At 45.0% G+C, this 16,216-nt stretch overlaps 1 long non-coding RNA gene across 1 annotated transcript in view; it reads left to right on the plus strand.

Moving 5' to 3' along the window:
- LOC309870937 overlaps positions 1-12,257 on the plus strand; it is a 74,649-nt gene extending 62,392 nt beyond the window's left edge. Inside the window, exon 3 of the long non-coding RNA XR_014314882.1 lies at positions 11,994-12,257. This is a non-coding gene — a long non-coding RNA (uncharacterized lncRNA). The remainder of the gene's footprint in view (positions 1-11,993) is intronic.
- Positions 12,258-16,216: the final 3,959 nt, after the last annotated feature.

Genomic DNA, 16,216 nt, shown 5'->3' on the forward strand with positions numbered 1-16,216 from the left:
TGAAGGCCACCATGAGTGAGGCAGGCAACTTTGGGGTTTTGCTGGGAAGGGACGGAGTTACATCTGGAAAATACTCTCAGACATTCATCAGGATCAAGGGTCCCCAAAGGCTGACAGAGTCCAGAGTTTGTGTCCTTTTCTGTATAGGTTGTATTTCTTGTGTTCCTGTTACAGTGAGATTTCTTTCTGGAAGGCAGGTGTCCTGGAAATTCATCTCACCTATCTGGACAACTTCTCTTTTCTGTTGATTAGGAGTATTTTCTACCTGTAATCTGGGCTAGTCTGGGAAGGCAGCTTCCAGGTTTGCTGGACTGGGACAAAATAACACCAAATAGTTCCGTGTTTATTGGGTCCAAATCCTGCCCAAACTTTTGTCAGCTGTGTGGTGTGGAGTGAGGTTTCTTTTCTTTCTTTCTTTCTTTTTTTTAAGATTTTATTTATTTATTTATTTGACAGACAGAGATCACAAGTAGGCAGAGAGTCAGGCAGAGAGAAAGGGGGAAGCAGGCTCCCTGCCGAGCAGTGAGCCTGATGTGGGGCTTGATCTCAGGTACCCGGGATCATGACCTGAGCCAAAGGCAGAGGCTTTAACCCACTGAGCCACCCAGGTGCCCCTGGAATGAGATTTCTAATGAGATAATATATTTAAAGTGCTACATAGGGCTTGATGCAAAGTAAATACTGAACAAACTAATGTTTCAGACTCATATACTTACTATTATTAAAACACTATTCTTGCGGCGATGGGTGGCTCAGTGGGTTAAATCCTCTACCTTTAGCTTCGGTCATGATCCCAGGGTCCTGGGATAGAGCCCCACATCCGGGTCTCTGCTCAGCAGGGAGCCTGCTCCCCCCCCCCCACCCACCTGCCTCTCTGCCTACTTGTGATCTCTGTCAAATAAATAAAATATGAAATCTTAAAAAAAAAACCCACAACACCATTCTTGTTTATTTATGATTCATTGAAGCTATCTGACCACTGAAAGTGATCCTCCCTGTCCAGTGCTATGAAATGTCAGGGTCAGAGGATTTGATGGGGGTGCTATAGACTTCTAAAGCCTCCCCTCCCCTGCACCCAAAGCCAATGAGATTTATCAAGCTGACCCAATGTGATGATGATGATGATGGTCTCATGTATGCCTTTCTTAGTAGTACCCCCTGGCTGAGTCTCATTTGACACCAAGATAGATGTGAGTGGAACTGAAAATCCTTGGTCCCTAAATATATCTTCACCACTTTGTCTCAGGGTTTAGATTTCCCACCATGGGCCATTCCTGCCTAATGGCAAGGGAATTTTTGCAGAAGCAAATGTGGGTTTTTTTGACTAGTTTGCTCTTCCCCTTTAGAGGTGACAAAACAGATGAGAGAGCCCCCCCCATCCCAGCTCTGGGTGCTATCATCACAGACAGGTTCCTGGACAGGAAAAGCCATGGACAGCCTTTAAGGTGTTAAAGGTTTTTATTTTATTTTATTTTTTATGTTTTTCATGGATGATTTCTGTAGGAATAAATGCATAACAGATGAGCAATTTCTCAATGCCTTGAATTGACATCCGTGGACTTTCAGTAGAATCCTGGCCTCAGGCTTTGGTGGTTCATATGTCATTCTCCACTTGAGCCGTAGAAGCAGCAGGTGGAGTGAAAAGAGCCTGTTTAGAGCAGCCAGATTTTGTTTTTGGTTGTCAGTTAAAACAGAAACCCCATCATTCTGAGCTTGGCAGCTTGTTAGTAGAAAAGCCACTGGGAAGCTCTGAGTTGGTAATTTGGAGCCCAGACTCATTCCCCAATACAGCTGCAGAGCAGCAGGTGGCTGTGACTTAAGCAAACACCAGCTTTAAAAACATGAAATAAGAAAATGGGGATTTTTGTCTTTTGCACCTATCAGTATGGCTAAGGATTTGAGAGTTCGTATCTTGGTTCTTGGGATTCTCGTCTCACTAATTTGCTTAGACATATCTAAAAGAGTACTGCACTCCATCCAATTAAATTTAACAAGCATTTATTGAACACCTACTGTGTGCCAGACACAGTGCTAGGTTTTGCGAACCTTCATTCCCTGGTTTAGAGTTTGATGTGGAGACAGACGTGCACAAAGATTCACAATAAGGAAACAAAGCTATTCCTTCAGAATCCTGGATGGGGAGAGAATCTCATCATGGAAAGGGAGAAGCCTCCTAGGAGAAAGTGAGCAGCTAAAGGGGTAACTTGAACAGAAATACTTTGGAGGAAGGGGGTTGTAGGAAGTGGGAGTGTCAGAAATCTGAATGGATGGGAGGGTGGCCGGGTGGGGTGGGGGGCAGGAGGGTGGAATGACAGGATGCCAGGAAATTCTGGAAGAGGATATGAGACAATTACAGAGCCTCTATCAAGAGTTAGTGTGGGAGGAAATAAAAATGGGGATGTCCTTGAATTCATAATTGATCATATCATTCTATCATGTCCACTTACGGTCCTAATTTTGAAAGAAAGTTTACAGCTGTGTACAGATTTACAAATCTTACAGGGAAGAGTACATGGATCTACTTATTAATAGTGATTATTGATGGTTGTTAGGATTAGAGATTATTTTAATGTCATCTTTTCAGGTCTGCTATAAAGAATTTGAAATTGAAACAGAAAATGCACCTACTCCATTTTCAACAGCCTGATCTCAGGGCCTGATGCAGAGCACTCTTTCAGAAATACTGATATTGAAACATTTAGCAACTGGAGTGGAAAGTGTGGAGATAAGAATGTTGATGGCAGAGGATGGAGCCAGCTCTGGGCTGCTTGGATTCCAGCAGCCTGGAAGACCCAGAGGACCTACAGGACAGGAAGTGAGGACAGTTTGAAAAAAATTCAGAAATCACACCTTTCTCCTTCCTCTTCTCTGCTCTCCCTGCCCTGCTGTTCACACACCCGGCATCCAAGGAAGGGTTGGGTTTGCTGGGGAATGGAAGGGCTGATGATACAGTGGATACAGTGCATGGGCTTAGCTCTGGGGCTATGGACTCATCCGCATCAGTTTTCAGAGTGTGCTCCCCAGCTGCTCTGACCTCTTGAAGAATCTTTTATGCTAAAATAGAAGAAAAATGCTTTTTTCTTTGAGCAGATGACAGAGTGGAGAATCAGAGGCAGAGGCAGTGCATGAACTGAGGGTCCTTAATTCAGTAGGCCAGGAGATCTTCATCAAACAGCAAAGTGAATGAGAATTCCCAGTACTCCAAGCGGAAAAGGTTGGCTACCAGTAGGTTAGAGCTGAGGTTAAGACCCAGATAGAACACAGGAGGACTAAAATTAACACTGAATGGGGGCAGCCCATGTTCTACTCACACATATTCTTTCTCTCTCCTCCATATTAAGCACCTACTGAATACCAGCATACTCTGGGAGTCCTGGTTCCAAACTTCAAATGGCTCAGAGGTTTAATAAAGCTCCCCTTCTGGTCCAGGTGCACTTTAGGGGCTCTGTAATTGTCTCATATCCTCTTCCAGAATTTCCTGGCATCCTGTCATTCCACCCTCCTGCCCCCCACCCCACCCGGCCACCCTCCCATCCATTCTTCCCTGAGGGATACAGTGAGTGATAATCTGGACTCTTTCCCATGATATTAGCTAGACAGTGGGATTTAAGCCCCTTCTCTATTGAAGGTGACAAATCTTGGGAAGACAAAAATGACAAGGTCCAAACTCAATGGAGGAGAGTTAAGGAGTAGGAATAGGGGAAGCTTCTTAAAATGCAGATTCCTGGGGCATCTGAGTGGCACAGTTGGTTAAGGGTGCGAATCGATCTCAGCTGAAGTTTTGATCTGAGTCACGACTTTAAGCCCTGCATTGGGCCCCATGCTGGGCATGAAGTCTACTTTAAAAATGCAGATTCCTGCGCTCATTTCCCGATATTCTGTATAATTCTAGGGTAGGGCCCAGACTGGCTTCCTAACAATGCCCCTGGTTGATTCTGAGGCAGATGGCCCTCTGCTCTTCGGGAAATGTTGCTCTAGGCTTTGAGTTCTTGCCATCTTGATGGATTCTCTCACTGGGTGATGGATTTTGGCTGTGGCCCCCAGAATCTTCTGTGAACAACTGCTAGGTATCCAATCAGGCAAGGTTAGTTTAGCCCCATTTTTTTTTTTTTTTTAATTTGACAGAGCACAAGGAGGCAGAGTGGCAGGCAGAGGGAGAGGGAGAGGCAGGATCCCCGCTGAACAGGGAGCCTGATGGGGGCTCGATCCCAGGACCCTGGGATCATGACCTGAGCTGAAGGCAGCCACTCAACCGACTGAGCCACCCAGGTGCCCCTAGCCCCACTTCTTGACTCAACTTCTTGTTGAGCCCCTTTCTCTTGAGCCCTCTCAGCCATTGTGCAACTGGAACAAGAAGCAGCATTTTTAAAGGGCTATTCAACATCCTCCAGGTTTCGGGAAAAGTCCTACAGAAGTTTGCTATTTTCTCAGTAGGATTTCGGAGAGATCTCCTTTAGGTCAGTGCAGTGATAGCAGGGTAACCAAGCTTGTTTTCCAGGAGGGAAATTTTGGCCAGTCTGCACAGAATAACCCTCTGACACCTGCCTTTCGGATAGGCTGTGGCAACCTACCCAAGCTACTAATTTCCTTTCCCTACAAGGCAGGAGAAAGACAGCATTTAGGGATCTTCTTGATTTTACCTCTGTCACTTGCCATGTCCTGTTCACTCACCCTTCTGTCACCCTTCCATTTCAGTTGTGAGCTGTGCTTATGGGTTGAGTCCGTTCACCTGCTTCTCAGATCTCAGCATTGGCCGAGGTCAGGAATTTGATTTGTTGCATCTTCAAACCTAACCTTGACCTTTTACCTTGGACCCCAGGTATTCTCTGAGCCAAGTTTTATTTCCCGGTATTGCTGCTCAGCATGAGGAATGAGAATCATGGCAAAGCATGATACCAGGCGGCCCCCATTTTCCTTAAGTATTAGCTTTAGAAACATGGTCAGTGCACTGTGAGGAGCTTTGCCAGCTTGATCGACACATCTAAGGTTTTGCCATAAGTCTTGGACCTTGCCTCTAGACCTTTTATCCACAAAGTACAATAGGGGACCTGTGGCTAAATTTCCACCTTTCTATGTTTTATTGAAGCAAAAAACAGAAGGGTACATGCTCTGCTGGGATTGGAGAAACCTGATCTTATCTGCATCAGGGAGTTGGAAGTTCTTTACCCAAAGGTCAGAGAAGCAGTGATAAAAAGCATCTCATTCTGGCTCATGGTGAGGCTCATGCACTGTGACTGGGAAGGCAGCTAACGCCTGCGAAGGGTAAACAGACCTAGGCTGCTTCTGCTCTTTGGAGCCCCTGTAGCATCAGTTGGCTCGGTGGAAGAAATGATAGAAGGCCATATTGGCATGGGTTGGCAAGACCACTTTATCTCCTTCCTGATTTGGCCTGCTGTTTGTGAGTGTTACTTCTGAGTCACTTCTGCAAAAGATCTCTTTCTCTTTGGCAGTTTTCTTATTATCACCCCCCTCCCGTTTTTTCCCTCTGATTTCTTCTTCCTCTGAACTCTCAGAACTTACTGTCCATGTGGTTCATTTTCCATTGATTATTTCTCATCCTTTTCTGTTTCTGGGTTCTGCAATTTGAGAGCCTATCTCCTATCGCCCTTCACAAGAAAGGTTGGGGAGACAAGTGCTCCAGTCCTCCTCCCCTGCTCCTGCTCCATCTGCGTGTTTCTCTTCCCATTTCCTCTAGCCTGCCACCTGCTCTCAAGAGTGGCAGAGCTGGTCCTTGGAGGGTTCACCAGCGGGGAGGGTGTCGGTCGTCAGTGAGCACGACCACCCCGTGCTTTCCGAGTCAGCCCAGGCTGCGGTACATACTCTGGTATTTCTTGCTCTTGTGTGACAAGTGCAGCCTGGCAGGCTATTTTCTCCTACTTCGTGTGTTGGGGTTCTTCAGGCTTCTGTCTATGGAGGCCTGAGCATCTTCTGTTTGGTGCTGGAGGGGGTGGAGTTATTTATACTCGTCGTGTGCGTATGCGTGGACGCGTACGTGCGTGCGTGCGTGCGTGCGTATGTGGGTGGAGACAAGACGGATGCGCAGTCTGTGTCCTCGGAGCCAGCTGTGACCTGAGAACCCTGCCCTGGGTCTTCAGCTTATTCTTTCTGCCGGCCGCCAGACTCCACAGAGAAATCTTAGCACAGTGCATTTTCCGCAGTGCTTTCCCATTGTGCATGCTTGAAGGAGTGAGCAAAAGAAGGACGTGATGAAGAAGCAAAAGAAAGGATCTTTAGAGCGACCTCTTAAAAAGACATTTGGATGTTTGACAGTCATGGAAGAAGACACATTCCCCGGGTCTCCGGGAGTGGGTAGCCTGAGGCAAAGTTGTCAAGTAGTTAGCCAGCTTGTCGGGGCCTTCTTCCTAGCTCAGGCATCTAGTTTGCTAATCCTGTCTTCAGGCTGTTCTGGTTCTTCATGTTTTTAATTCTACTAGCTTTCATCGTTAGTTAACCCCCAGACACATTCCTGGTCCACTGTTAGGGGGAAATAGTTTCAATGTTTGAGCACTAAGGGGTTTGGAGGCATGGACCTAAGGTCCATAGGAAATGCTTTTCAGAGCACTGTGGGGAAGGGGAGCTGGAGGATCCCTTTGGGGTTGTTGGACTGTGGGAAGTAGGAGAGGGAGGAAGGCAATGGTCCTACAAGTTAGTTCTTTTCTGTTTATTATAGATGAGAGGCTGCTAGGGTCTGTTCTAGGGCCAATAAAGCGAATGTACACTTAACATGGAGGAAGGCTCATATGAACAAGAGTGTCAGCCATCCCTGTGAAGGGAAATCAGGTCACGGGGTGGGGTGGGGGTAGCTGCCTGCGTGGTATGGTCTAGAAGGTAGGAAAAGTCTTGTTGAAAAATCGTCTCTTTGCTGACCTACTGTGGTGCTGGAAATGCTCAACCCTGTGGATTTAGGTATATTTTGCAAAGCCCTTGCCAAATAATAATTGGGTTAATGAAGAGGTAATGTACTGTACACGGAAATACCTTAACGGGGGGGGGGGGGGTAATGTATAAACTCATGAACATGTAGGAAACATGGGCACAGGGTACTTAGTAAAGCATGGTTACTATGGCTGAGCTAGGGAATGGAACAGAGGTCTAGTCTGTTTTGAGAGACTAGTGTGTTGCCACGCAGGCATGTGTGAAGATTCTGGGGGTGAAGAAGGGATTTGAGGTTTTGGGGTATTTGGGTTTTGGGTATTTGGGTTTTTGGGTATTTGGTATTAGGAGAGGGTAAAATCATAAAGGGAGAGAGACTATTTAGATAGAAAATGAGGCACTAAAGATAATCTTGTTTTATTTTGTTAATTTAAAGATTTTATTTGAAAGATAGAGAGAGAGAGGGTGTCTGTGTGTACATGAACCTTGGAGGGGGGTAGTTGGGGGGCAGAAGCAGAGGGAGTAGACTCCCTGTGGAGCCTGGAGCCCAGTGTGGGAGCTCGACTCAGGGCTTGATCCCAACACCCCGAGATTATGACCTGAGCAGAAGTCTGAGGTTTAACCAACTGAGCCACCCAGGTGCCCCGATAATTTTTCCTAATTCACAATTTCCCCAACTTTAATTTTTTCTGTTGCTATTTTTATTTGTATTTAAGTATTTGGGGAGTTGATCAATAGCTCACCATGAAGGAGAAACTTTAACTAACTGCTTGTTAGAATGCATTAGATTGTCAGAATGGTTAGCTCAGGCTTACAAAATACATCTATTCAGAATAGTGAACTCTGTGGGCTTATTGTCCATATTATCCAAATGAATGAGAAAACTGATAGATATCCTTAAAATCAGTCCATAATACCTAATGGAAAAGAAAAGGGGCCTTTCTACAGTAGCCTAGGTTTTAGCCCGTCACACACTTGCCCTGCAAGAGGGAGGGGGAGATTTATGTATCTTGTAAATTGCAGAATTAGGACGATATCCATGATCTCTTCTTAACATTTACTAAGATAAACAGGAATATCTGACCATCAGAGTGTTGAATTAGAGAAATAAGCATATTCCTTCTTTCTAATTAATCTAGCTAGTCCCTACAGCAACTTTAACAAGCTATGATAGGCAGAGAGATGAAACATTCCAATTATTTTTCTATAATGCTATAATCCTTTTACAAGTGCTTCCCTCTGATGTATAATCACCTAAATCAGACACTAAAGAAGAAATAGCAGCTTTGATTTGACAAACCTATCCTTCTCACTGAAGGGGGGTGAAAAACAACCCACCAAAAACCTTGATTCAACAGTTGTGAAGTATTCCCTTCCGAGGGAAGTTTTTCTGCTGCTGAGTGCTGAGTACTCCTGGGCTTGATTTGTTTCCTGCAGGGGCCACCACTGATTCAGGGGTAGCATTTGGATTCAGCCACTGTTTTCTTTCTGATGAGCATGAACACAGCGTGAAGTGAGCAGGCGTGGACATGGGAGGAGCAGCAGCAAAGGTTAGGGAGAAAAGCATGAGTGGAAAGAGTCAGAGGGGCAGGAAAGAGGGAAGGGCACACAGAGGAGGAGGGCGCGTGGCAAGCAACCAAACTCCATCAAGCCAGTTCACAGAGAGAGACCGGGCCAGTCCAGGAGGGGACACCAGCTGGAGATGGAAACAGAAATCTGGGCTTTGAGTTTTGTGGGATTTGAGAGCTGATTTTGAGCCTGGGTTTCCTCTTTTCTCGCTGTGTGATTTGAACTGCCACAATTACTGTTGTAAGATTTTTATTTTAATATTTTAATTTTTATTTATTTATTTGAGAGAGAACGAACGAGAGCATTGTTAGGTCCCCCAATAATGGGCCCGTGATTAAAGGAGCGAGACTGATAAAAAGCGAAGGTCAAGCAAAGCTTTATTTCACGCCAAGCATCAAGAATCAAACCGAACATTTGGGCTGCACCTCTTACAAGAGAGGGCGACCTTTCTCTGTTTCACAGACTATTTTTTAAGCACAAAGGCCATGCGGTTGGGCCTGTCCACACAGAGGTGGCCAATGAAATTGTAACACAGAGAAAGCTGCACAGTGATGCTAGGTGACCAACTGAATTACAATTTACCCTATAGTAGGCATTTGACTTAGCCTATCACCTTGGTTAGAATTGGTGTCCAAAAGGCTCCCAAAGGGCGGGGCCCATACTCCTTGGTAGCTAGGGAGAGAGTATGCAACCCCGCACTGCACTGATCGGATGTTTTCACCTGGCCTGACCCATCCTTGTATCTGGGCTTTGTTACCTGGGGCTGGTTTCCAGGACTTGTTTTTAAGTAAGTCCCCTGGGGGAAGGGGAGCAGGGACAGTTTTAGGGTTAAACAACAAGGTTATTGTTTAATCTGGATGGAAGCCTCTGGCTAAATAGGTCCTTACAGCAAAAGCAGCGGGAGGGGCAAAGGGAGAAGGAGAAGCAGACTTCCCACTGAGCAGGGAGCCGGGTGTAGGCTCCATCCCAGGACCCTGGGATCATGACCTGAGCCAAAGGCTGACACTTGACTTAACAAGATTTTTTTGTTTTTTTGAAAAGTGAAAGAACCCTGTGGATTGAGTCACCATGTAAATATGAGTCATTCTTAGATATTTCATAGAGATGCCACTAGATACATATAGAGTTATATTGAGAAGCAGCAGGAGAGACAAAGCTTATACTCATTTAGGAAAACTTCAGAGTGTATATTATATGTGACAAGTTTATCGAAGAGTTGCCACTCCTTTGGGGTAGAAACAGGAAACAGTTTTTGTTGTTTGTTTGTTTCCTAAGCAAGTGCTACCAGCTCTGCACTCTCCAACCTTTCTGCTAGGTAGCAAGATTCCTTATGGCCTCAGTCCCATTTCCTCATTTCTCAGACGCTTTCTGTTCACAAACCTGTCTCATGTCAATTGTGTGAGACTCCATTGTGATTATTTTAAAACTTCATTCTCTGGCATAATCAAAGCCATTGTTTCCCCAGTATTTGGAGTTGGACCAGGGGTATGAAGGAAAGAGGAGGCTGAGGTCCCTCCTTCCATAGTGTTGTGACTCCCTTTCCTGTGCTCATCCTCACCTTTCATCAAGGTCTACCCTGGGGGCTAGTCGGAGTATTTCCCATGAGAGGGCCACACCCAGACTGATCCTCAAGCATCCGTGGTCCCTTCTGGCTGATCCTTACCTGGAGGCTCTCCAAGAGTCCTCTGCTCAGAAGTCCTGTTTGCTTTGTGGCTGATTTCAGCAAGCCCTTTGAGGACATTGCTGCCCCTGAAAGTGGTATTTCTGAACTTAGAAGTAGAAAATGTTTCTTTGCTTGTTTTCTTAGTTGTATCGTGAGTTGTCGAAACTAGGAAAATTGAAGAGAAACCAATTTCTCTGGAGTTTAATTTGTATATTGGTATGTAATTGTATTGAAAGACCCGCGGATCCCCTTACCCAAGAATCCAACACTGCCACTGGATGCAATCAGCAAGAGGTTCTTTATTGTTACGCAGGCGCCTGCGGGTGGTCAGCGCGTGCCTGCGGGTGGTCAGCAGCTCCTGCTAGCTGAGCACACCTGGCTGGGGTGGTGCCGGGTTTTTATAGACAGGTACAAACAAGTTTTGGGTGGGGCGCAACTGATTGGTTGACAGTTAGAAAAAGGCCTTAGTGGAGTTTGCTGATTGGCTTTGGGGACCCGCGCGCGCGAAGAGAGAGGCAGGGAGGGGGAACAAGAAGGGGGAAGGTAGGAATGCCATCATGGCGTCTTCTATTATTTCTATAAGCCAAGCAGTTACAGAAGGGCAAGAGAGCAATTAATCACGCAATTAATAACCTAATCTACGCCTAAAAGCCAGCGGTTCACAGAAAAGCAAACAAGCCGTTAGTTATCCTATCTTCTAGGGGAGGGGACTTTCCAGGGCAGGGGTCTTTCAGTATGATGTGTAATACTAATGTACATATTAAACTCTAACAGGATCTATCCATGTATCCATCTGTCATTATTTATCATCCATCTAGTCTTCCATTTTTATCTAAAGCCCAACATAGAAAATCTTGAAACCCTTTCTTGCATATAATTATTTTCCTATTTCTTTGTTTTGAAAGGTGGTAAATACTCCTTCCCATTTTATAGAAAAAAAAATCACTTTCATGATGTTAGAGCTTCTCTTGTAAGTTAAAACTTCTTCCAGAGTTATTGATATATAATCGACATCTAACATTGTATAAGTTGAAAGGGTACAATGTAATAATTTGATATAAGTATGTATTGTGAAATGGCTACCACAGCAAGGTGAGTTAACCCATCCATCACCTTTGCATTGGTGGGGGTAGATTTTCCTGGTATCTTGAACTTAAATGTTTTCTAAACCTTGGACCAGCTAATGAAATTATCCTTTTCTGCCTCTTTTAGAAGCTTTGCGATAGGGAAGCTGAAGGGACCCCATGAAAGACTGCTTTTTTGATGCTTCTTTTCTTTTTTCTTTCTTTCTTTTTTTTTTTTTTAAGATTTTATTTATTTATTTGACAGAGAGAGATCACAAGTAGGCAGAGAGGCAGGCAGAGAGAGGGTGGGGGAAGCAGTCTCCCTGCGAAGCAAAGATTCTCAATGCGGAGCTCGGTGCTAAGACCCTGAGATCATGACCTGAGCCAAAGGCAAGGCTTAACCCACTGAGCCACCCAGGTGCCCCTCTTTTTTCTTTTTCTTTCTTTCTTTTCTTTTTTTTTTTTTTTTCCAAAATTTTATTTATTTATTTGAGAGAGAGAGAAAGCAAGAGACAGCAGGAGCAGAAGGGGAGGGGAAGAGGGAGAGGGAGAAGCGTACTTCCTGCTGAGAAGGGAGCCTGATGTGGGACTTGATCTGGGATCACGATTTGAGCCAAAGGCAGTCGCTTGACTGACTGAGCCACCCAAGTGCCCTGCTGCTCCTTTGCTTGCTAGGACCTCCCAGCTTATACACGGCTTTTAGTACCCATAATGTATGTCCTCCTTGGAAAGGTCAAAGAGCTAATGATTTCTTTGGAGTCTTCCAGAACAGTAGATAACATCTAAGGACTGACCACACAATGTCGTCACGTATGTTTTCCAAGACCAAGGACTCCAGACGCCATGAGACCCAAGAGCCCTGGCTCCGGGACATAAGGGACTTTGGGAGGACTCAAGGAGGACCTGAACACTCATCTGTGTTGGACCAGTTCCTGGATGCCTGAGAAGACATGTACACCAGACCACCATCCTCAGGAAGAACCCCTGACCCGAAGCAAAACTGAAATTCTTCCTTCCTTTCTGAGTCACCCAGACACTGTCTGTACCGCATTCTCCATCTACCCTCAATAAACTCTACTCTCACTTCATCCTGCGCTTTGTTGGCTGGTTCTGTGGGACTTCCTGTGGGTCCTCAGACCCGTCCTGCCTGCATCAGCTTGGCCTTGTGAAATGCAAGCTCTGAAGCACTTTCTGTCCATAAGATTATCTCTGATGTTAGGCTCAGCCGAGAGCTTTCCAAAAAATCGAGAAAAATTGATTTGCTTTCCCAAGTCCTCACCAAGGCTCCGATTGTTGTGGACTCTCTCCTGCTATCTCTCAGCAATGTCTTTTTTTTTTTTTTTTTTTTTTTTTTTTAGCTCAGAATGCCAAAGGCTCCCATTTAGGTGTGTGGCCAAATGTGCCCGACAGCTGCCTTCCCTAAATTGGGCTACAGCAGCTGAAAATCTGTCCAGAGAAGAACCGGGCAGATTTTTGGCTTTAGGGAAATCCTGGAGCAGTTCACAACTTTGCTTCCCCACATGGCTGCAACAGAAGGTGCATGGAATAATGATCAAGTGTTGCTTCCTAGGTGATTTTGTACTGTCTGCACGATGATCTGAGAGAGAGAGGCTTTCACGGTTTCCAAAAACGCACATTGTTCTTAGTTTCTTGTAAAGAACATCTTTCTGAGGCAAAGCAATCTCCCCAGAGGTTGAGGAACCATGGCCCCTGGGCTTGGTTCCAAATAGAACTGCAGGGCCCTGCAGCAGGTATAGCTTTATCATCGCTAGAAGCTCTAAATCTTGTCCAAGTGGGGAATCTCACCTTCCGCCCTAGGGCCAGGCCTCCAGATGTGTTTTTAAATCCCCCTGATGTTAACGATTTGCCGCCAAGGTCACAAACTTCTGGGGATATTGGAATGTTCCATCTCTTTCTGCCTCTTAAGAAGGTAAAATGGTGTTTAATTCTTTCTTATTAAAGAAGGTAGATACACAGTTCTGAAAATAGCACATCCCTGCTAATGGCATCAAGATCTGTCTCTTTTCTTAAAAGGTAATGATATTTTCTTAGGCTGGGATTTGGCATCAGGGTTGGTTTTCAGCTGCCTCTTCCCTTTGATCATTATAATTGAGTAATTATTATATACATTCAAATGTTCTATTTATGCTAATGCATTAGTTATAAGGGATGACACAATATTCAGATTATGCCGGTTGCATTAAGAATGGAAAAAAGGCCACATTGAGATAATTTCCTTTCATTATTTTTGTAATTATTTCTTCCTCATTAATGCACCTTGAAATCTTCATATTCAAAGCTAGTGTTTATTGAACAAAACTGCCCTTACTTAGGCTCCATCATTGTTCATAAATCCCGTAAGACTGGGAAACATGTGAGTATTCACCCTTCCTATGTTTCTCAGTTGAGACTGATTTCCTTTCCTCATCAAAGAGAACCAAACTAAAGAAGTCAGAAGATGATTTCTGTCTGACAAGGAGGTGTGGAGCACGAGGCAGTCTACGGCTGGTATTGTGCCTCTGTTCTACACGTTGTGAGCAATTCAGGCTCCATCCAGCATGTTCATCCACTTTTTGTGCCTTGTACTGTTAATGTCAATTGATGGCCCAAGATGGCTGCATTGGTTTCAACCCTTGGGCTGACCTTCCAGTCTACAAAGTGGAGGAAGGGCTGGGGCATGGTAGGCAGATCAACTGGCCTTTAAGAAAGTTCCTTGGAGGTGCAACACATCAGTGTTGTTTACCTCCCCTCAGCCAGATTTTAGGCAGCTGGCCCCATTTAACAGCAAAGAAACCTGAGAAGCAGTCCACCCCCCAACTTTTTTCTCCCTGGGCTGTCATGGACTGAGATCAAAACAAAACAAAACAAACAAAAACCAACAAAAAAAACGAGGGGCACCCAGGTAGCTCAGTCGGTTAAATGTCTGCCTTCGGCTCAGGTCATGATCTCAGGGTCCTGGGATCAAGGCCCACATTGGGCTCTCTGCTCAGTGGGGAGCCTGCTTTTCCCTCTCCCTCTGCCTTTCCCTCTGCTTGTGCTCTCTCTCTCTGGGTCAAATAAGTAAATAAAATCTTTAAAAAACAAAAATGAAAAACAAAACAAACAAAAAACTCACAAAAACCCCAGGATTCTATCACAATGGACGAGGGGAGAGAGCCTATTGGTAGTCAGCCAGCACTCTCAGCCTCATTGTCCTCCAGCCTTTGAATGAGCTAGAGGGACGAGGTTGAAGCTTCTTTGAAAAGTAATCTAAATGAGGCCAGTGGAGGGGCATTCATATTCTGCCCCAACAGCGGGCCTGATGGGCAGTTTCTCTTGGCTCTCTGGGGAGAGACATTTCTTCCTCTCAGCCTGCATTTATTATGGAACCCATTCATGCTCTTTAAAATGTTAAAGCTTTGAATAAAATGCAAATGTTCTCTGTGAATATTAATGGATTAACTGGCGAGATGTAGTACAAAGAGCACAGATGTTGGAATCAGACAGAACCGCATTTAATTCTCGGTCTGTCACTTAATCACTGAGTGAACTTGGGACTCCATATGAATATCCTGGCCTCAGTTTTCTCATGTATAATATAAGTGTAATAATACTTCATATGTTTTACATATGTAGGAAGGAAAGTATATAATGTCTGAAAAGGGCAAAGTTTGGTGATTAAAAATGACCCCTCCTTTGACTTTCCTTATTATCCATGAACATAACAGCTCCAATCAGATTCTTACACTACAACAGCACGAGCCTTGGAGCAGATGGAAGTGATGATGGGTAAGTTTTTTTTTTTTTTTTAAGATTTTATTTGTTTATTTGACAGACAGAGATCATAAGTAGGCAGAGAGACAGGCAGAGACAGAGAGAGAGGAGGAAGCAGGCTCGCTGCTGAGCGGAGAGCCCGATGTGGGGTTAGATCCCAGGACCCTGGGATCATGACCTGAGCCGAAGGCAGAGGCTTTAACCTACTGAGCCACCCAGGTGCCCCGATGGTTAAGTTTTGATAAAATTATTCTGAAAGCGCTACATGAGTTGGTGATGACGAAGGCTAGTTAGAAGGCAGTCAGGCAGGGACAAGGGGCCCCCACTCTAAGAGGAAACCACCCTTAAAAGGGTTCTATACCACACTGAAAGGAGCCCTCCACCGTTTTGCACGTGACAGATGACAAAAACCTGTCAGATGACAGGCACAGGGAGGGTTAATCAGATTAAAACAGCTGCCAACAAAGCCCATAAAACCCCCTAGACTTAGAAACTCTGGTGGCAACCCTCTCAGGTCGAAATGACCAGGAACCAGTGACCAGGCACCAACGGAGAAAAAAAACAAAAACAAAAAACCAGGCATGGAGTGACCGGGCCCCAGCAGAGGGAAAAATCCTGTAACAATATGGTACCAAGTCCTGATCAACACTAGCCAAGATTAGAACTCCCAACGGCACCCGAGAGAGTATTTATTTTGGCCTGTTGCTGTGATGGTCTAATTCAGTCATTTTAGCATGGGAGCATTTTGACATAATCTGAAACACAAACCACTCAACTTTCACCCTTCACACATTGTCAGTGGGTGGGGGAAAGCAACCTCCCCCTGGAGTGAACTTCCAGAGGTGTTTGAACAATGGGGTATGTGTCAAGAGTGAAGGTGAGACTCCAGGATGGAGTAAGGACCAGGGGCGGCTCTTGCACACTTTTTTTTTTTTTACACATTTCTTTTCTTTTCTTCTTCTTCTTCTTTTTTTTTTTTTTAAATATTTTATTTATTTATTTGACAGACAGAGATCACAAGTAGGCAGAGAGGCAGGCAGAGAGAGAGGAGGAAGCAGGTTCCCCGCGGAGCAGAGAGCCCAATGTGAGGCTCGATCCCAGGACCCTGGGATCATGACCGGAGCCGAAGGCCGACTTTTTATCTTGGATACTGAAACACCAAAAATATCCTGCTTCCAGTGCAGTCTCAGTGCTGAATAAGCATAACATATATCCTGCTTTGGAAGAAGACAGTCATTTAGGAGATGTACAATCTTTCAGAGCTTCAGGAAATCATCTGGGAAATACAAGGACC

This window comes from Mustela nivalis (genome assembly GCF_964662115.1).
Source record: "Mustela nivalis genome assembly, chromosome: 8".
In the NCBI taxonomy this organism is placed as follows: domain Eukaryota; kingdom Metazoa; phylum Chordata; class Mammalia; order Carnivora; family Mustelidae; genus Mustela; species Mustela nivalis.